This window comes from Myiozetetes cayanensis, unplaced genomic scaffold (genome assembly GCF_022539395.1).
Source record: "Myiozetetes cayanensis isolate MyiCay16 unplaced genomic scaffold, myiCay2020 scf10, whole genome shotgun sequence".
Lineage (NCBI taxonomy): Eukaryota > Metazoa > Chordata > Aves > Passeriformes > Tyrannidae > Myiozetetes > Myiozetetes cayanensis.
In genome coordinates, this window is record NW_026086605.1 from 22,446,268 (window position 1) to 22,469,409 (window position 23,142).

A 23,142-nucleotide genomic window follows, 5' to 3' on the forward strand; every position below is an offset into this window, starting at 1 on the left:
CTTTTTAAAAACTTCCAGGGATGGTGAATCCACCACCTCTCTGGGCAGGCCGTTCCAATGCCTGATCACCCTCTCTGTAAAGAATTTCTTCCTAACGTCTAACCTAAACTTCCCCTGGCAGAGCTTGAGCCCATGTCCCCTTGTCCTGTTGTTGGTTGCCTGGGAGAAGAGACCAACCCCCACCTGGCTATAACTTCCCTTCAGGTAGTTGAAGAGAGTGATGAGGTCACCTCTAAGCCTTCTCTTCTCTAGACTAAACAACCCCAGCTCCCTCAGCCTCTCCTCATAGGACTTGTGCTCAAGTCCCTTCACCAGCCTGGTTGCTCTTCTCTGGACCCGCTCCAGCACCTCAATATCCTTCCTGAACTGAGGGGCCCAGAGCTGAACACAATACTCAAGGTGCGGCCTCACCAACGCAGAGTACAGGGGAAGGATCACTTCCCTGCTCCTGCTGACCTGCATCTATCCTTCACAAATGCTTCAAAGGTGACTAAAATGGCTCACCAGTCTCTCAGTTTTCTTGCAGGAGCTTTCTAGGTCTGAATCAATTGCTACATAATAATAATTTCAACAAGTAACAACTGCAGTCCAGGGATCAAAATTTGTGTTGTGAACTCCTGCATACCTTCACAATACCTTCAGACAGAGCAAATATTGCTGTAATTGCTTTAAAGAACAAGCTGAAATAGAGGTAATTGAAGCAGTTTGCTTGGGGTTATCACAAAAGGAGCTTGCAGTCATGGGCAGAAATTTACCATCTCTCCCTTTTCTTAGGCACATATTGTAAGTGCAAAGTTGCAAATTAAAGAAATTCCCAAGTGACCTGCTGGCCTGATACATGTATGACTGAGACTTAAACCTAGTTCACTCATTCTCTTGAACAAGCAAATATTATGCAAGATTAAATTTGGATGGAAAGTCTTTATTTTGGCTATTGAAATTATTTGATGAAACTTAATCAATTTCAGTGTCAGGAAGTAACTGTGCTCTTCACGCTTAAAATTACCCAAATCAGCCTGGCAAGCATCCCCTGGACACAAGGATGTAGCTTCTGGCTGGGGCTTTACCTCTGAGCCTGTTCCTGTTCAGTGCCAGCCTCTGCTAGCTCTGATCTCACTGACCTTTCTCCTCACCATCTGTGTCTCAGTCGTGCTTGTCCATTGCATCTCCCACTTCGATCTAGTTGGTTCTTGCACTCTCTGTCTTTCTGCCTTCCCATTTGTTTCCTCCCCATTAATGTTCCCTCCTCCTAACTGCACATTCACACAGGAAAAGAAAACCATAAATCTAGTGTGATATTTGAGGTCATTGTATACTTTATGTTGGAGAAACTTCCAGAAGTGCCTCTTCCTGTCTCTTTTTTCACCTCTGTAATAAATAGCTGGTGCAGTTTACTGCAATGGTCATAATAGATAATATCTTATATTGTTTTCATTGTTTTCATGTATTTCTATTGTATTCATTGTTTCAAAGCAAAAGATTGGATTCTTAATCTATGAAAAGTAACATTAGTGTTGCCTCAGTCTTTTCGAGGTATATCACTTATGTGAGTTTTAATGAATTGGTACATTCCAAATAATTTGGAGTAGCTGCAGAAACTACATTTATTTGAAAATGGTGAAGGCTTTTCTTTTTATTTCTTTTCTTGTGCATTCTCTGGAAAAAAAACCCAAACAAAAACAAACACAGCAAACCACAGTTTTTAAACACCAACTTAAATTAATTTGTAATGCATATAGCCTTGAATATATGTTGAAATCAGTGATACTAAAATTGAAATGCGAGATGTGCTTAATCAGTGTCTAAAAATGCATGGTACTTTGTGTGAAACCCAGACTGAAGAAAAGCACCTTCACTTTCAGCCTTTCACTGAGGAAGTGTATAAAAGCATATGATTGCCTTTACCTCTCATTGTTTGTAAACAGAGACTCAAAACTCTAGAATGGAAGAATCATACATTTAATTATGTGAAACCATTTGATTTTTATCTTTTGGAAGTATTCCAAACTCTTTGTTTTATCTCCTACTCTGTGTGTATATCTAACACATAACATTATAGCCTAAAGTTTAGCTTCTTTGTTCCTTTTTACTTCATAACCTTTTATAGGACTTTGCAATTAAATTTGGTGATTAAAACAGACAAGTTTCTTTAACACAAATTATAGCCTATCTTAGAATGCATAATCTGTTTCATAGCCGTTACTGTGACTAAGTGGGTTGTGTGGCAGGAGACTCAAGACTCTAGCTTAATAAATCTCTGCTCGCTTGGTCAGTTTTAGGCATGAAAGAACAAAAGCATATATAATTTCTGGTTCAACTAAAGGATTATCAAGAAAGATTTGTGAATTGTGTGTAACCCCCTAACCTTCTGGGAAAGAAGCATTCTAGGGCTCACTTATCTTCACATGAATAAATAAAACAGTCTTGCCAATTAAAATCCTTTATTGATAACCTGCAGATTTATTTTGTGCCATAGCTAGAACATGGGTGCCACAAGACAAAGTTCAATTCAATTGTGTAGACTGTGGGAGGCAAGCAATGTGTCTCAAAGCTTGCTTGCTTTGAGAATGTGATGTATTGGAAACTGCACACAACTTCCCAAACTGGGTAACCCTGAGACAGACTGCAAAACCATCTTAGTAAGAAAGCAAATAAACAACTTACAGAAATTATTATAGACATTCAGCATAGTGATTTAGAGTTTCAGAAATACAAAATATATATCCAACATTGAATGGGAATCTCTTTAGAAGTTAAACTAGGATCTGGAATGCATACAGATGAATGAGGATGGTTTAATCATAGATGAATGAAGTTTAACTTATTCAAATGGCACTCTCTGTCTCCACTTCTAATTGTACCATATGGTGTCACCTAATAAGAGCCAAGTGCAGATGCCAGTTACATCACAGTATGATATATTATAAAGCAATCAAATTTGAAGTGAAGATTTATGATGGAGCTCTCCTTTGTTAAAATCAAGCAAACAAAAAAGCCATCTGATCTATTATGGTCACTGAATAGGCCTCTGCCTTAAAGCTCCTGTTCCAAAGACATTCCTTGGTATGCATCCTGCATCCCTAGGAAGCATCATAAGGGGTTAATAGCTGAGGGAAGGGTTCCAGAGGTTAGGCCTACCTTTATGCTGTGACCAAAATACTTTGCTCAGGAAAGAAAAAGTGGCAAGATTCTGAGTGAGCTGAGGGATTGCTCCCTGCTGGTGTACAGCTGATGGAGCTGGAGTGCCCGGTATCCTGATGCTTCTGGTAAGTGCATCTAGGAACTCCATTTTGGGATTATCACCAGTTTTCTCTCCTCCACCCAGACACCTAGTGCTACATGTTAGGGAAGTGGAAAAGACCATTCTACTCATTTATTTTTCAATGAGTAATTTTTAACCTGTGTAACCCAAGATAGAGAGTTTTGTTGGTGTTGTGGCCACTAAGCTTGAACACAACTATGAGTATTTTTAAGGAGATACTTAATCCCAAAGACTCAGAAAGTGATTATTTGCCTACTTTCATGATTGTCTGGGTAGTACTATGTGGTTCTAGGAAACTTAGACAAACTTGAAAATTAAATTAGGTGCCAGTAAGCTTTCTCAGCCTGTCTGCGTGTACGTCATCATTAAAAATTAATAACTCGATCAATAAGGCAGTGTTTTTTTCCTACATTGTCTTCTCATTATTTACATCCAGAATTCACAGCTGTATTTCAGTCAGTCACAGTAACTCCTCAGAAGCTGTAAAACTGTCACTTCTTTCCCTGCTTTGTTACAGGACAGGTGGTGAAGTTCAGATTGGTTTTATTTTGCCTTTTTTTTTTTTTTTAGTGGAGCAAAAATCAGCATAGCTCTCTGTTTATTTATTTTTTAATATCTCCAGAAGATTCCTGAAACCTTTAGGAATACCAGGAATAATGATAGAATGTTTACATTCATTCCTGTGGTCAGAGAGAAGGCATTATAGTTGATGTTAATTTGCTTGAGATGATATAAAACTTAAAATAACATGGTAACACTCTTGGTTTAAGAAATAGCTATTTGGAAAAAAATTCCAGTAAGTTCAAGTGTGAGTGATCTGTTCAGCCAATTGAAGAATTGCTCTTTAGAAAAGCTAATCTGATATTATTTGAAACAATTTATCATTCAATATCAAAGCAATATCCTGCTGGAACACCAGGAGGACATCAGTATCCATCTGTGAACAGAAGGATTCAAACAGTAATTTCTGCCATTGCCAGTTAGAGAAGTTTTAAAATACAGTCACCAGGAATAATCTGCAGGTGAAGAAATTGCAACACATGTGCATTCTGACTGTAATTTGACCTGTGTGCAAGCATGTAAATCTCCTATTATTCCCAAACTGAATAATCCTTGGATAAAACCAAAGCCATCAAGCGGAAATAATAGTCAGAAGTATGTAGCACTGACAGTACACAGAGCTCGCTCTTCTTCTCTGGCTTTTGTTGCACGGCTTGCTGAGCGAGGGGTGAAATAAAACAGTTCCATGAGAGTGTGTGAATCTTCAAGTACTACAGAATGATCTGTCTGGACTAAAAATACAGAGAAAGATGAAACAGAAGGAAGATTAGGGTGGATGTACAGGGTCTGAGACAACGCAGTGACAACACTTTTCTCCTGCTGAAGAGAAGTGTATGGGTTTGATCAGATGGTTAAGCTCTGAACTGAAGGATTCCTAGTTCCTCCTCACGTCTGCCTTTGGAGACCAGGATATTCACAAAGCTATTTTGTTACAAAAGTAAAGCAGTGCCCTGGCAAACTCATGCCATACGTGACATGAAACAGATCCTCCCGAGCGGAACGCAGCATACGTTTTCCTTTCAGATTTACCAAAAAAGAATTTTCATTGTTTCTAATAATTTAATCCAGGTTCCCTCCTCTCTCTGCATGTTATTTACAGAAGTAGTTCAATGTACAAACTCATTTGTCTACTTTCTTTTGCTGTAAGAAAGTTTCAGGGAAATGATTGGAGAAAGTTAAGCATAATTATTGTTCAGATTTTGATCTGCCTCCTGAGACTGTCCTCTTTGGGAAAATTCTCATGATGACTTTTCAGATACCTCTCTCTGAGGAGAGAGAGTCTGCTGATGTGCTTTTGTTGTCTGGCCTACACAGGCTCCTCATACAGTCAGTGGAGAGAGAAAAATTTTTCCAGAGGGGAAGATCAAAGCATCTTTATAATTGTTTATGATACTCCTCTTTTAAACTGCCCTCTCTAGAGACTTTCATTTATTATAGGTGGCATGTAAAACTTGTGTTGAAAAACGCAATGCCATATCCCTGGGAAATTTTTGCATAGCCACTGCAGTTTCAGGTTTACTCTCTTATAAGCTGATTTAGCTGCATCTTGCCAGCTTTAGCTGAGGTTATTTCTGGGAATGAGTGTAAGTAGTCCAAAGAAACCACAGGGAGTTCTGTCAGGTGGGGTTGCCCGTTGGAAATCTCTCATTAGGTGGTAAGTCTTCAAAAAGGTCCCTGTGGCCTGTCACAGTGAGGAACCCCTGGAACTGCTACATCTCATGAGAAGTCAGTGATCCAAAGTTAGAGGTGTTTGGTCTGTGTTTCTGTGGGGCTGTTCCATGCTTGTGGATGAAAGGAGGCCTGCTGCCTGAAGCAGGTCCTGGTTAAAGGTTGTGGCTATTAGCCCTGCTGAAGGTGCTAGCTCATCAAAAGTAAAAGCTTCAGGATGTGTCCTAAGGTAAGAGGAGGGCAAAAGTAAGAGGGTAAGAGTTTTGATATTTTTAACAGGAAGGGGGCTGTCAGTTCCATGTTACCAGATTCTGCTAACATGGAACTCAGAGCTGATTTTTGATGCAACTGCAGCAGATGTCTGACTGTCACTGTAATCAGGCTATCTCCCAAACTGTGATTCCACAGTAGGCAGAACTGTGGTTTGTGGTTACCTCAGCAGACTCTTGGGCTTGCAGTTGGAGGGAGTTCAGGCAACCTGTGGCTATGTGGACCCTGCTTTCCCATGCAGCCTCCTATGGAAGTTGTGTTTCAGCTGCTGGATGCTGTGCCTGCTGTATCCAACTTGAAACATAGTCCATGTGCCTGCAAAACCTGTATAACGAGCATTGTTCTGACTGTCTGACTTCTCCCTTCCAGTTCATTTCAAGCTTTCTGGTAAAGTCATTTTCCTCTCATCACCCTGATGCTGTCACACCTACACCCTAATTGGAGCACCTTCCCATCATCTACTATGTCACCTGTATTACCAAAGCAATCCTCCATCTAGACTCTCTAGGCTTTCCAACCAGCCCATTCTCTCTTCCTCTAAATCTCCTGTCTGTATGCGTAGCTTAAAAATTTCTCCTGTCACCAAAATTGAAGCAACCTTGTGTACCATTTTAAGATACAGGCAACAAATTCTTAAAGAGAAGGGGATAATTTGTATACTTTTTCATGAGAAAATTCATGAGTTCTGTGTTAGTCTGGCAAGTTTTACTGACAATAATGAATGTGTCAGTGGAATCTCATTGAGCATCTCATCTCACTCGAAATTCAGATTTTCTCCTGTGTGTATACCTGCTATTTTTCTGCTGTTTATAACCACCAAGTATTGAAATCAATAACATTGAGTTTTCTAGAGGACAATTTGTTTCCATATTTAAAGCAGAATTTTAAAATCTGTTGATAGAAACCTTGTTCTCTGACAAAGAGAACATTACCATGATGTTTAAAGTACCTTTTCTCCTGATAGATCAACAATGTATTTTTTCTCTTGACAGATACTATTCTGAATTATTCCTATTTCCCCTATTTTTCTTTCAGAGTTTTATTTCAGAATCATCCACCAACCTTTTTACTACAGATCACACAACTAGAACATTTAAATTAACTGTAGCATACTGGTCAGTAGAACAGAAAGTGTGCTGAGGTGTCTCCGCATTATCATAAATTGAGACCTCTTTGCAAGACTTACTTGTTTTGAGGAATGTTTCCCACTATTTGATCTGGTTTTGGTCAGTATGTGAGTCATGGATAACTTCATTTCATTTTCTTTACACAGATGTTTTATCTGTCACATATAATGCCAGTCAGATTAGGTAATTCCAGGTGATTTTGGCAGTTTGTTCTATATAAGTCTTTACAGGACCAGCAACCCGTATGGATGTAGCACAGGAAATTCATTTGTCTTCTGTTCATTGTCATGCTTGGCTGTCATTTCTCACAATACCATATGTGCTAGACCCATTATTCTTCTCTATGCTATATCACATTTATTTTATGTTGACTGATGCTTGGTTTTCACATTTTAGGTCAAGAGGAGTGACTCCATAACGTGTTCTGAAGGTGTTTGTCAATTCCACTGCTCTTGTCAGACTATGTCCCAAAGAAATGAAAATAAACAGTGTTGGTGTGCAGTCTGAGACTGGGCATTACCATTGGATACAGGTATTGCAAAAGTAATTGTTCATTTAGGAGGAAGAGTAGGTCTGTAAAGTGTGAAACAAGCTCGTCCTCTCTAGGTATTATGTGGACTAAACCTAATTCTTTGGAAAGTATGTTAGGAAGAGATACATCACCTGCAGTTTGCATTGATTTGAACTGCACATAGACTGGATGTTTAAGGGCAGGACTTGACATGCTGCCTGTAGAAATGACAGTAAGATTATCTTTAAGTGTTAGCTATTTGCAGTGCATCACAAACAATTTCTAAAGTCCTAGAAAATGGCATTCAGCCAGCTCAGGTTCCTACACAGGCATTAATCTCAGTGGGTGACTCTTCTGTGAATAGACTCTTACTGATCATGAGATTCAATGTTAGAGTTGCAGAACCAAGCCCTAAGAGAGAAATGTTTTCAACTGATGCTTCAAATGGTTGTTTCCTATGCCATGTGTCACTTCATCATTGGGACATTTGTCATCTTCAAATCACAGGTTAAAAAACCTCACTTGGTTCCTGAAAGCTGCTCAGGGCACAAGTAGCCAGCATTCCTACTTGAATTTTGCTATGGCAACAGCAATTAAGGATAATTAAGAAGGGGACGTGGTGGAAATCTTAGCCTCTGTATGGCTTCTGTTTGAGATTTTTAACATTTGCACTGAATGAACTACATGCCTTTGAAAGACAAGCCTGTTGTGCTTTAGCATAGTCCTTTGATGCCACTTGAGCAGGACAGCAGCATCCATACGACTCTGTCTAGTGCTATATCTGCTTTCCACAAGCTTTTGTGCCCACATTCTCCTTTCTGTCCTTCACGTCTCTTTGCACCATTTGGAACTACCCTCGTGCACCTCCTCAGTGAGATACCTAGGGAGTAGCTGATTTCAACCTTTACTAAGCACTATCTTCAAGTTAACCTGCACCTCTCAATACCTCTTTTCATGATGGATGTAAAGGAAACCTGCTTTTGTTTTTGAGGTGGCCAGACCATAATAGGTTGCTGGAGGGATTTTTTATTTATCCCCAACCCTTGCTGCTTCTTACAAGGGAGACTGGGAGGGAGTTTCTTCCTGCTGTGTACAGCGATCTGAACTCCCTGCAAGAATGTAGTCCTTCAAATTCTAGCAGCAATCGGGCAGTGACAGAGACAGATGGGGTTTGATGATTTCTCATTCCTCATTTAAGGCAACAGCTTGCCCTCCTTTCCTCTTCCCTTCTCATGGATGTAGTTACACTGTGGGTCTTGCTGCTGTGGGATGTTGTGTCTCTGGATTGGCTGTCCCTACACGACCAAAAGAGAGACTCATAGAAGAACTGTCTGCAAGGCTATGTAAGACAAAGCACCCCTCTGCCTTGTAAATCCTTTGAAACACAGTTTGAGGGAGGCTGAGAAAATATGCTGTGGATTATAGTTTTTTTATATGCACGTGTGTGCCTGTATTGGTGTTGTGATTATGCTCTTCTCAAAGCATGTGCTATTGTCTCTTGTCAAAGAACTGTCTAAGGAGCCTTGGTCTGAACTCAGCACAGCTGTACTTCTATCCCTATGCGTTACAGAAATGGACTGTGGGCAGACCATGCTTCAAATATTCCTGAGACAAGGAACAAGGAAGAAAAAGGATCAAGTTCCATGACAAAACCCATCAAGACCAGATATTGTGCTACATTTTTTTACTTGCTCAAGTGTCCTGTCAGCATGCAAGCTTGCAGAGATGGTCTGGGTGTTCTTGAGTCTCTCAGGAAACCATACTTTTGCTGGTCTTTTCCCCAGACACGACCCATTTCTGTTTAGGATGATCACTCCATTCTGCACCAGAATGTAGAATTTTGTCTGCTGAGGTATATGTCAAACAGGACTGGTTGCTTAAAGCCAAGAATAAATCCAAGAATTTATACATATGCAAGGAGCCTCTCTGCGTGGTCTGCTCAGCCCTAGCATTTTGATTAAGTTTTCAAATCTTTCTTTGCAAGAAGGAAAATCAGATTTTTCTCGTTCCCTCCTCCTTCAAAAATAGTGTTCATTACAGCATGAAAATAGCTGTTCATTACAGCATGTGTAACGAAGGGCCAGGTGGATGCCATCAATGCTGAGTGGATTTAAGCTGAGAAGAAGAAAAGATAGTAAGACCTGTTGTGACAGAGTACACTAACTTCTTTCTTTTCTTTCTTTTTCCTTTGTTTTTTAGAAAAAAGATTCTAAAAATTTATTTTACAAGATCTGAACTCGCCAGCCCTGCTGGCAAGTAGAAGTTTTATTGCCCAGTGTAGGAACATAGGTATCATGTTATCAAACTGACCATGGCACATCTCTAGTAAAATAGCAAATGGTATGGATTACAGGAGACCTTGTGACTGGATATTGCTTGGCAACTACACATGTTTAGATCACAAACGTGGTGACATAATTCATGCTGGGGATGAATAGGTAGTGTCTGACCACATAACACACATGATGTTCAAAACAATTAACCCTTTCACTGCCTTCTGGCAGCGCCCTTGTCTTTCTCTATTCCTATCTTTATAAAGCAGTGTTAAGGATTAGAAATGTAACTTTTTCATAACATGAAGAATATCGAAGTTCCTTCTTCTACAAAAATATGTTCAGATGGAATTTTTGTTCTCTGTTGTCTGGCTAAAAATATACAGGACGTATCACAGTCAAGAGTCAGTGTTGCTGTAGAAATTTTAACTTTTACCTTTTATAGCACCCACTGTGTTTTAAGTCCCTTTTCAAATTAATGGTTCAGACTTACCAATGTTACCATATGTCATAAGGATTGTACCTTTGCAATAGAAAGGCATGTTTGTGGCAAGTGTTTTCACATGATGCATTTTTTTCTGTTAGTTTTCCAACTTTAGATAAGAATGTATTATGTTACTTTACATTATGTAGAAGTTCTAAAGGAGTTGGCAGAGAATTTTTTCAGTGCTTTGTTGAAGGCTACTTTAAGGATATAATCATATCACAAGAACTAAGCATTGTGTATGTCTGCAGTGACTTCTGCAAGGGAATATTTGTCTAAGCACTGTTTAAATCTACTTTTGTCCCAGGATGAAGATATGTGTGGTTTGTCCTTAAGAGAACAAAGAAATAATATGAAATACACTTCATATCAGCACCAATTTGTGTTAGTTCTTTCAAGGCCTTCAGGTATTCTCATTCTTGGCATAGAAGTAAAAATACAGTTTAACAAAGAAAAAAATATCAATATTTTATCCCTAACTAAGAAAAGTGTGATGTTACAGGGTCCCTCATCTCTTTTAATATACTTGACCTAAATACTTAGGAAGTGCAATGGGCATCTTTGGTGTCCTCTCTTTTGTAGCATTCTGCCTGCATACCTCAAGATTGAGATACTTAAGTGTGATATTTATGACTTTCTCATGCACTGATTTCACTTGCAACTCCAGAGCAGTCCTTTCAGGACAGACAACCAAATTGTTTGTGGCAGAGATTGGCTGGATTTTAAACACTCTTTTTTTTCTTTCCTCTCACCCTCTTTGCTAGGAAACTGTTGAAAAGATTTTAATTGTGTAGGATTTTACAATTAAGCATGGTTTTCATAGCTGGGCACTGCCCTCACCCACAAAACTGCACAGATGTGGTTATGAGGTGGTAAACTAATAATTTCTTTATCTCACACAGGTAAAAAAATCAGCATCAAATGAGGTTTCACTCACGCTGTGCTTCATAAAGGGATTAATAGTTAAATCAGAAGAACAAAATTGTAAACCAAATATAAGCATCTAACTATTATGGAAGGTCATAAAAGTCACATTTTATACCTGAAATTTGTAGCTTCATTTGGAATTTGTAACTTTATCAGCTATAATATTTCTGATTATATACAGTGTGTGAAACATTAAGTAAATTAGCAGCTCACATTGGTGTATATGTGAGCAAGCTGTGACAATGAAAACTCTGAGACCTGCTCACTGTGTCCAGGAGACAGGGCCAGACTCCAGCATGTTTTAACTCAGACAAAATTGTCAATGTCTTCAGTAGGTTTAATTAACACTCCTGATCTATGATGATCATGTTTAAAATATCTCGCTTATGAAAAGCAGTGTGTATGTGAGTGTGTGTGTGAGAAGCATCTGGAGTTGGGCTCATCTGCAGCTGTTGAAAGAGCAGTATCTTGCTCCTCATATGTTGTCATCATTTCAGGACCTTAATGTCTTCCCAAATGGTCTTTTCACAGCCATCCTGTGACACAACTGGGTAAATAAAGACAGAAAGAGGAGAGGTCATTTTTTCAGTATCCTGTAGAAAATGTGCTGGAATTGGAACCCATTTCCCCCAAGTCTTGCTCCTTTTTCTTGATTAAAACATTACCTCTCCGTAGGCATCCCATGTGTGTTAGCTGGCCCTCTATTCTTTGGGGCACCCTTTGTTTCAGACCTAAATTTAACTTCACACACAGCTTGACTTTTCTTGCTGCTATTATCATAAATTACAAATCTGGAAGGCTGATTCACTCAGCAGTAAAAACCATTATTTTTACAGCCTAGGAACACAATACTGTTTTAGAAACTGAGACTTAAGGTTTTTTTTTAATTCAGGAGAGCCTTAAACCTTTTCCTCTGTGATAAATCCCAGCACATGATGGTCTGAATGGCTTTGCCTAACTGCTGAAATAAATGACTGCTACCAAGCTGGCTTGGTATCTAGAGGTTGTGGAGTTGAGGTAATCTGAAATGTAAAACACAGATAGATCCCAAGGATTTTGTCTTGTTAGCATGATTTACTTTTTTTTTTTTAATTGATATTTTATGGTCAAAAAGGTGAATTATTTAGGGGAAGAAGAAAAGCTCACTCAAATCAATCTAGGTAGGACCCCGTTGATTGCCTAGATGCAACCTGAACAAGTAAAGAGTTGAACTTATTTTCCACTTGGCTGTAAAAGTGTCTGCATCCTCCAAAGGGTTTGTGTCTTCACATCACAGCAGAAATCCCTTCACCCCAGAAGGGAAGGCCAAAAACAACTCATAGAGCTGATCTACTGGAGCAGAGCACCCATTTATAGCACCCACTGCAGTTTGCACCCACCGTGTGGATGCAGGGGCTGTGCCAACTCTCAGCTGTGCTGTTCCTGATTCAGCCCCTAGCCTCTATTGGCATGTAAACTGCACTTAATTGTGAAGTTGTGGGTTGTTCAATGGCCATTGGCCTTCAAATCTTGTCTGTGAGAGCTTGTTCTTAGGAGGAATAAATGCAATCATAACATCTGTTTCTCCTCATTTTCATCAAGGCAATCCCATAGCATTTTGCAAGGAGCCTTTCAGAGCTCCATGGGAGGTTTGCTAGCACAGCCTTGTCCTTGTCAATAGGCATTTTGGGAAGGAGTTCAGAGGCAAACATTTTTCCATGATATGGATTTGTTTGTCTTGCTAATGGAAGAATATTAGTGCTGTCTATCCAGGAGATCTGCACAGAAATGTTGGAACAAATGTCCTGAGTGCTTGGCATGAATTTAGCATGAAGACGTGACTACAGTGCTGTTGGCTGCTTTACTGTTGCATTGAGTTGCTTGGTGAGTCTTTGTTTGTTTCTATTTCCGGGTTTGTGTTGCTTCCTTTACTGGATCTTAACTTTACTATCTTTTGTCACAGGAAACTCTGTATGTGTGCTTTTAAATATAACTAACATTGAATGTGTCTCTAAGAAATACATATTTTTATATGCTACATATAGATGATACATTCAGAATGCAGGTGTCATCCCAGCCTATGTCTTCTCAAATAATTCAGTGTTTGGACTTGTGTGGAGTGGCTGGGAGAGTTGTCTGTTTTTAAGGAAAAGCAAACTGTTAAATTGTGAATCTGACAGAAAGCATTGTGCTAGAGACTGGTACCTAGTCATATCAGCCTCTTGGCTGATGGATATGTCCCTCATTTGGAGGCCTTTCTCTAGATGTCTTTCCTAAAATGATAGTAGCAACACTTCAATTTAAATTGCTCTAAAAGACTAACTAATCTTTTCCAGAACACTTTCTTGAAAAATCAGTTGGCCTTTGGAAAGGGTGCAAATCAGAGACAGCTCTGAAACTGAAGTGGATATGAATACCTACCTAATGCAAAGGTCAGACACAGACTCCATCTGATGCCATCTTTTGAATAAATCATCCCAATCCTGTTACATGTCCACATACACTTCTGCAGGGAAAATACAGAGTTAAGTTCAAGCCTGAAATTATTATCTTCTTCAAATATGAATCCTAGATCATGATTTACCAGGAAGCACACTCTGCTAACTGCTCCTAATTTGTAACAACAGTTTCAGAAAATGGAAGGAAGGGAGAGAATGGTTCATTCATTGTGGGGTTTTGTTCACTTGATAAAAGGCAGCTTTTCCAGGTGCCATGTTAGCAATAATTTTCAAATTGATTAAATAGTTGGGGAAGGAATACATTGCCCCATTCACTCGAAGGCTATTAGCAGTAAGGGGCAGCTATGTGCTTCCCCATAAGACATGCAGTTGTTGCTCATAATGTGACTACTATAAATTGTACAAATGAGGATGAGCTTTCCAGTAGTGAATGGTGTGGTAGAGCAGTCAAAACAATCTGAATAAATCTGTGGGAGGATCCTCCCCTTTTTTTGACCAAGGAGCGCATGAAGTGTCTACTTAGTAGTGGTGCCAATTGAGATCAAAGCTTCAAAATGGCACCTGCAGTGGAGGCCACCTAGTTAAAAGGTAAGTGCACAGAAGTAATACAGGCATGGAAAGGATGGTAGCTTCTGAGGCTCATTGGGGAAGATGAAATGACAGGAGGACAAGGCAATTCCACCAAGTGGTCTAAATGACCAACTGTTTAGACTCTCAAAAACCCATTTGGCTGTCACCCAGCACTGAAGTGACACATAAAATCCGTTGATGTTAATGTTGTCAAATAACCAAAAAAAGCTACTTGATACTGAAATTGCTGACCCATTCGGAGCCTTGCTTTCATCATCAAACCCACCCAGATTCAGAGTGCCTATTCACTGGGCTAACACCACTAGGCTCTCTCAGAAGACAAGTCAATGTGTAGGAGCTAAATCCTAGGCTGATGGATTTAAACAGAGCACATACTCTTCCAAAGTGTATCAGTAAAGATCACAGCTCTTCCTCATTTCTGAAAAGTGCAAGTGTAACTCCAACCTTCGTATTCAAGGCTGTGAGTTTTTTAAAGGCAAGCTATCAAGATGTATTTGTAAATTCCAAAGAGGAATGAGAAGTTAGGAGAGTTCAGTCTTCTCTGAACTCCCTGTTGGCTCCCTGTTCAGCATGCTGGCTTCAGGCACCTGTTTTTGGATGCCTTACTCTCTCCACATTTCATGAGGAGGCATTATAACAAATATTATAATGCAAGATTCCTGCAAGGCCAAATCTGTCCTACTGACTACTTCAGTACTCACTTGCCCTTCCAGGATAAGCAGAGGGAGCGTTACTCCTTTCAGCTGTGATTTTCACTCTTAACATCACTACTACAGTAGAAAGCAAGTGGCCTGATTGTAAATTGAGGTCAGAATTGCTGTGTGTGTACACATGGTTTCTACCATCAGATAAATATGCAGATAAACATGTGGTGGCTATCTTAATTAATCATACCCTTGGAGAATTACCCACTGTGTTCCCAAGAACAGTGCACAAGATGCAGCACTCTAAAGAAATTCCACACTTTGCAGCAAGTGACCCCTTACCAAAACCGTGGCCGAGAAAAAACTGTAATTTTGTTATTAGGATCACATGTCAGCACCTTGACAGCTACATTCTTAAAATGTTCTTCAGATCTTTTTTTGCACTGGCTGCCCACAAACACTGCACATAAAACCATCTACAGTGTGACTCACAGCATCATTCTGTGTCAAACCTCTTTCTCTGGAAAGGCTGTGCTGGAGTCATTTGATGCCATGTTTGCCAGTGCCCTGGAGGCCTCCAGGCAATCCCCAAGTCCCCTGAGTTCATGTTACCAGGGAGAAGTAGTTGCTACTCAGACTGCACTCCTGCACAACTGTGACTTCTTTTTAGTCATAAAGTAATTTTCCAATTTATGTGGAAATCACACATTGCTCACCAAATATAGGAAAAAGGTCACATTGCAATCAATATTTTCCAAGTGCTCTGTGGCCAGTTCTGATTGTGACTCATTCAGAAGTTCCTTTTGGCTTTGGTTCTTCCTTGCTATTGCAGCAAGCAGTGTTTGTGTTTGGCAGATAACCTTTTTACAGATGTGAGCAAACACTAGTTATTGACATGATAGATAATTGCTCAGGGGAGCAATTATTTCCTCTTTTCCCCCTTTTCTTCCTCTATCCCCTCAAAGTCTGAATTTCTGCCTTGTGAAAAAAGGTTTCGAAAAGAGTTAAAAAGAGGGAAACACTAAGAGAGTCTGGACAGCACCTCCAGGAATGCTTGTTTTCAAAACTTTGAGGACTATATTATAGCTGTAACTTTGCAGAATGAGGTTTTTCCTTTTTTATCCTGGATTCAAGTTTACACAGCTCCCTTCCCTGCTTTTGGGAAGCATTGCTTCAAAGGAGTTCTAAACTGGAGAAACTCCCTTTTAGATGAGAGTTTGGGGTTCTTCAAAGTGTAGATCTCCAGCATGACTGCTGAAAAGAGGCAGCAAACTATCTGAATAGCAAGCCTGTCTATTTATGCAGATCCTTTAATCTCAGCTCACTCTCAAATGATTAGCAGGATGTCTGTTGTCAGAGGAAGCTGTAGTGCTCTACATGTAGTTGGCCTTGCCTGCACTTTCAAGGCACGATCACGCAGGTTTTCCCGTGGACCCCAGAGGGCTGTGTGCTAGGCCTCAGCATGAGGAAGCAGAACAAGATCCTCCAGTTAAGGTACTTGCCAGTTCTCACCCTGATGGGAGATGAACTCATGCTATCCAGATGAACTCTCTCCTGCTATTGGCAACTCGGCATTCCCTAGTATTTAAATGAGACTGAAGCTGCAAAGTCAATGTTTAAATTCATTCTGTGTAATAGTTGCTTTTAAACCATGAGTCGTTATCTCTGATTTTTTGAACTGATAATATTAGAAGATTTGTAATCTTAGAATTCACACTATGTTCAGTGACAGATTAAAATTTCATTGGGGTTTAGAGTGGTCATATAGAAGAGATGCTTTTTAGGAGACTGTTTGAAAATAGAAAGTGAAGAGCATTTTTAGACCCAGAAATTAGAGCTCAGCAGGTGGAAGGCTATGATTTCAGAAAACTAAGAATCTTCCTTGCAAAAGAAAGAAAATATTTAACTTTTCCCTGTTTCTGTTTAGGTTCAAGGAAGAGTAAAGGCTGAGCATTATGATCTAGTCATATCTATTCAGATCCAGATATATCAAGTTGCATTACTGGTCTCTATTGTCTGGTGGCTTTGCCGGCACGTACAGTGGTCACCATTATATTTTTGTGCCATTTCATTTGTGCAGTCCAGCTGTCTTGAATGGACATGAGTCTGCAATGTCAGCTCTTTAGGATGACATTAGGTTCTTTTTTCAGAAAAGAAAGAAAAATGTCCTAGGGATGGAATAGGAAATCACAGCAGGAACACACGAACACACCTTCAAGCTTGGAATCCACTCAGTACTGGAGCAGTTCAGGACATGGGAACACTGGAAAAAGTTGTCCTTTTGTATATAAACAGCCATATTTTGTATCCTGCATTTTTACCCTTCAGAAAAACCCCCAAACAACCCCCCAAACAAACAAACAACAAAAAAACCCCAACAACCAACCAAGCCCCAAACCATCAATGGAGCACAAAGAAGCTCAGCTGTGCCAGCTAACCAGCTGATTTGGTGTAGCTTAAGGTGAAGGAAAGAAATGAATGTGGCTTGTTATGAATGATTAAGATGGGCAAGGAAGGAGCATGGAGAACAATGAGTGCATGCTGTGTGGAGTGTGCATAGTCCTGGAAAGCAAGAGAGTGAAATGCTGCTGAAATATCGATAGAATCTGGAATGATTGACGGTATGTGTGTGTGTCTTGGCAAGTTTAATTGGATTTGTTGGGATAGAGAGTAGAAGAGTGTGTTACATTTCCTTTTATGGGTTTCTTTCAGTCTCTTCTTTTCTTTCCTATAGAATTGACATTTAATGCATATACTTTTCACTGTCTGCATAGAAAACCTGGTCTTTATTCCCCTAAATTTTAAGGTTGCTTAGAGCTGCATAGAGGGGATGAAAAGAGATGTAAAACAGCTTTCATTGCATTTTATTTACTGCTTATCTTCACTCTTCAGTGAGTACTCACGCCTAGTGAGTGACTTGAGAGTCACTCAAGTGGTGAGAGTGGTGACTTGGAGGGGAAAGAAAAGAAAAAGAACATATAATTGAAAGGTGGCTAAATGAGTTTTGCTATTATGATGCCCACCATAACAGGAATTCTGCCTTGAGGGCTTGTCGTGTATTTACTCTACTGAGTATTACTGTGCTTTTCTTTTTGGCTTATCATCAGTAACCAGATTCCTCCCATCTTGCCACAAGAAGGGAAATTGGGACTTAGGCACAAAGGCCTTAGGTTACACTCAAGTGATGCAGTCCAGATCCCTCAAAATGCTGATCAGCCCAATGCCTGTTCAGCCTCCTACTGAAACAAGTAGGTGTCTGTGGGGAGCTGCCTCAGTTGCTTTGATGGTCAAAGCCAACAAATTGCCAGCCATAGTGTATGTGAGCTTTCTTCTGCAAGGCTGTCTTTTAGCCTTCTTGTCTCCCTCCTGTCTCTCTGCAGCACAAATATCCTGTGCTTTTAAGTAGAACTGTTGAACCATCTGTTCTCTCCCCAAGTGTGACTTTCTCATTCTGGTGTAAATCAGGAGTTCCTCTGATGTCAAAACTAGAAAGCAGAAAATGACACTGGATTGCTGATTTTTGTAAAGCTAAGAGGTTTATGGGTTTTGGTTTGATTTCTGTTTGTGTTTCTGTTTGTTTGGTTTTGGTTTGGTTTTTTTTTTGGTCATGGTTTTTGGTGGGGTTTTTTTTTGTAGTTTTGGGGGGGTTTTGTGTTTTTTTTTGGTTGGTTGGTTGGTTGGTTTTAATTTAATAAAAGGAATTACTATTATCAATTGTTTGTTCAATACTTGCTTTTAACTTACAGTTGGTGAAAAGACTCAGCATGAGGACTGCATGTAAAAGTTTTACCTGCACTGTTGGTGTGGTGGGGTTGTGACCTGGAGGGACACATCCATGGTAAGTAAGGAGAAGTATTTTGACCTCCTAGCTCTTAGGCTTTCACTGTTACAAGTTAAAAAGCATTCTAGTTACTTCATATAGGAATGTGGATCTGTAATAGGCATCATGTCTGCTGTCATAGATCAACTTCTCCAGCTCAATCTTAAAATTAGTCAAGCTCATTGCTGTGACTCTAGTTACAAAGTTCCTTCTCTAACCTTTGTCCAGTTTCTGTTCAGGTCTTGTAGGTCAGAGAGCTGATGCTGAGGATGACAGCTTCCAAGATGTTTGGAAAAGAACCCAATTTCTGCTCCTGGGCTCAATGGGAAAGAAGCCTGCTTTCTGTGGAGGTGTGAGTGAAGGAGCAGAGAACTGAGGAAGGCTTCCCGTGTGGGGGAAGATTGAGAACTCCTGATAGAAGACACGACATCAAAGGGTAAAAATTTTCACTTCCTCCTGTTCTGAGTTCAGTGTGAGTCACTAGTCAAAGGCTTGGTCATTCCTTTTCACACTTGTGATCTTTCCAAGCCTGTGGGCATATACTTCAAATCTTTTACTTCTTCCCTTTTTTTTATTCACTCTGCCCCACAAGCAAGCTTAGCAGTCTGTGAAAACTGATGATTAGGTAGCTATAGGGAGGGGGGGGACTTAATGACATGTTCAGTCATCACTGAAGAGATGAAGCCAAACATGTGTCTGGTAGCAGGATATTTTTGGAGCTGTTTGTTCTATTTTCAAATAATGAGTTTAGTGTAATAATGTCATTACACAGCTCTAAATTCAAGGATGTGTTTTCACTGAAACACAATAGAAGCTAAGCTATCAGTCAGATACCTCATTTTCACTGAAGTAACAGCCAGTTTTACTGGCAGAAGTATTTCTGAATTTTCCACTTTTACTTACTTAAGGCTGTTTTTGGCATGAGATAAATGTATCTTCCTGAGACTGATTTAAGACTTCTGGGGGGGAAAAGAGGCAGAGTATAGAAAAATGTTCACAGTCTGCTTGTTTGTTTCATCTGATTTGTTTTTATTAGTGTGCATGTTAAATTCAATTTCTGAGTAAAATTATTGATGCAAGAAGCCACATAAATTTTTCTGTGCTGGATATTGTACCTCCTTTCTTACTGAAAAACCTGAATTTCAGGAAAAAAACAACCAGTAGAGGTATCATTCATGAAGAATCAAGCAGTGTTTCTATTGCTCCACTAATCAAACAGCCCTTCATCTCTGCTTGCTGCAAATCTGCTCCCATTGCCCCAGATGTTAACTCTTTAATCTTAGCACCCTCTGCCGTGAACAGATATAACAACATCATATTGAATTATTCTTGGTTTATAGCTTATGTATGTCTCTTTGTACCAAAGGATCTACAAATGCAGCACAACTCATTTCAATGGAGCTGCATGTACATGAAGTGAAAAATATAAATTCTTATTCTTGTGTTAATCTGGAAGGTAGCTTTCTTTTCAAATGTTTACTGAAGATGTGTAGAATACGGAAAAAAGGTTTTAAATTGTTCTAGATTACAGAGGATCTGAAACCAAAATCTTAATCAAACATGAAACCTTGCTGGAGTCTGCAGATCACCTTCAGACTGCACAGGCTATATTTGCCACAAGCGCTGATCATACCACATCTACTTTTGGTGATAAAAATGTCAAAATAGACAAGAAGTGAAGAGCAAGTATACGTATCTGGGGTGCATTCAGCACAGCATCGTCAGACAGTCGAGGGAGGGGACTGTCCTGCTCTACTCTGAGATAGGGTGGTCACATCTCAAGGTCTGTGTGGAGTTTTGGTCACTGCAATATGAAAAATATACTAAGCACTTAGAGAGCATCCAAAGGAGTGCCACAAGGATGGTGAAGGGTCTGGAAGGGAAGCAGTATGAGGGGCGGCTGTGGGCACTTGGTCTGTTCAGCCTGAAGAAGAGGAAACTGAGAGGAGACCTCATTGTAGCCTACAATTTACTTGGGAGGAGAAGAGGAGGGGCAGGCACTTATCTCTTCACTCCTGTGACAAGTGACAGGACTCAAGGAAATGGCCTGGAGCTGAGTCAGGGGAAGTTTAGGTGGGATATCAGGAAAAGGTTTCTCACCTAGAGGGTGACTGGGCACTGGAACAGGCTCCCCAGGGAAGTGGTCACAGCACCAAGCCTCTCTGAGTTCAAGAAACATTTGGACAATGTTCTCAGGCACATGGTGTGATTCTTGGGGTATCCTGTGCAGGACCAGGGGTTGGACTTGATGAACTTGATGGGTCCCTTCCAACTCAGCATATTCTGTGATTTTATAATATCTGCCTAATTTATAAAGAAAATTTTGCAGGGATTATACTTTAAAAATCAAACTTAATATTGTATCTTTCCAGTAATCAATTCATTTTTTTTTAAATCTCTCAGTGATAGCAGAGGAGTAGATTTGATTTTCACAGAAATACAGTCTGAAAACTAAAGGAATAAAGTGCTTCGAGAAGGTAAGTTAAGAATGGCAAATTTTTCCACCTTTGTTTACAGATAGAAAATATCTCTTTCCTCCTTAATGAAACCTTCTTGACATAGATCTTCAGATGGAAACACTGTTTCTAGTGACCTTTTCTTCTTTTTTCTTCTTCATTTCACATTTAGAACTTTTCTCCATCCCTCCTCAGGCTTCAAGGCCAACTTGATGGCTTTCCCAAAAGGGTGCTTTTGAAAAATGTAGTAATTTCAGACAACACATAAGCAGTTCTCTGTACTTTCAGTGTCTTCCTTTAAATGATTAAGTATTTGTTAGCAACGCTCTCTTCATATTTTCTGCTTTCTAGAAAGCAGTATGTGTAACAGCAATAAGAGTATGAATCAGTCATTTCCCTTCTCACTCCTTCAACTCCATCTGCTGATCACTCATATGAGAGCTCTAACAGCAGAGTTGCTTCTGAGGATTGTTGAAGATGTGGAACAGTGAAAGCCTTCTTGTCAAGCCTCCAAGAGCAAATAGAACCAGAGATGAGAATTTGAATACATTGGTAATAATGCTGTATTGATCTCAAAACACTTTACAAACATTAATTAATCTTCAAAACAACAAAGCAAGTTTGCGTTCGTGAAACCCATTTAGCAGATGAAGTGGAGGTAAACAAAGGGTAAGTGAAGTGACAGGGTCAAATGATGACTGAAAGTCAGAGGAAGGTCTCCTTTTTTCTATTTGTTCTGCCTTTTATTTGATCTCATTGAGAAAATTTTTGCAGTGAAGCTTGCAGCCATTTCAATGGGAAATGTCTGGGACATGTCATCACAAGTTTGAGCATTTCTTACTAAAACTGAGCTGATATAAAAGCTCATGAAAGTAATAAACCTTTTTAGCCTCTCAGGTCCAGCTTTGATTGTCAAAAGACCATTTCTTATAGCAGAGTGGGGGCAGCAGTGGCTATGGGGTTTTCTGTGCTGTGAGCCTTTCTCTTCTCATTTGTGTTGTTCTGGTCATTCTAGCTGGATAGAAAAGTGCCTTAACCTGCAAAATGGGAGTTCACATGAGCTTGACTCTGATGTCATGCATCTGACCCACCCTTCCTATGGGAGGAATAAAACCTTCTCAAGGGATTGCTCTGCTGTGGTGATTCCAACCATTCTATGTGCAGCCTTGGAGGCTATTATGGGGTGGAATGGCTTAGAGTCAGTGAAACAACCCTGGATTAAAACCAATTTAACACAGTGGAGGATCAGGCACACAGTAAGTAAGTCATGCAGAGCAGTGCTGACCCAAACAGAAGATGACAGCTTAGAACAAGTTCCTTGGAGAAATTAGGTTATCCTTGGAAAGGCAGGTTTCAAAGCCAGGACTTATACTTTCTTAATGGGTTTCATTAGGAAGAAAGGAAAGGAACTGGAAAAAAAGGACACGTATCTTAAAAGGGAACAGCTTCAGCACAGTTTAAAATTTGTTCCATTTTTCAATAAAAGAAGCCAATGCTGCCTTGAAATTCATGTCCCTTCAAAGTTCAAGGAGGCCTGTATTGTTGGCCTGCTCAGTCAGAACGCTCCAGCCACTTATTGTATGTGGAATGCACTCCAGGGACAGACTGAAAAAATATGATTTAGTGAAAGCTTGTACCCAAAACACATCATTGGCCTCTGATCTCCGAACATTTAAATATTTCAAGCTTACAAGCGGACGCTGTCACGAGGACAGACCCTGATCCCTAGCTGATTCTAGAACATCTGTTGAGGCATTTACCAAGTTAATAGATTAGCTATGAGAATCAGGCAGGTGTTTTTCACCAAAGCCAGAAAACATCAAAATCAGATTGCCCTCCAAGTCTTTCAGCACAGGCAATCGAGTTAGAATGACTCATAGAGTCTAACAGATAATAAAACACACATAACATTTGCTTTAAGGTACAGGTGGGGATATTTTGTACTGCACTTAGGAGAAAGAAAAACTAACTCTATTTGGGAATAGAGTAATTGAATACAGATGGGAGGAGGCAAATGAAAGAATTTAGCAAATATCTCAGTGGAATAGCTAATGGGAACGAGACAGAATAGGAAATTAAAAATTATTCGAAGCAGATGGACCATTCTTTG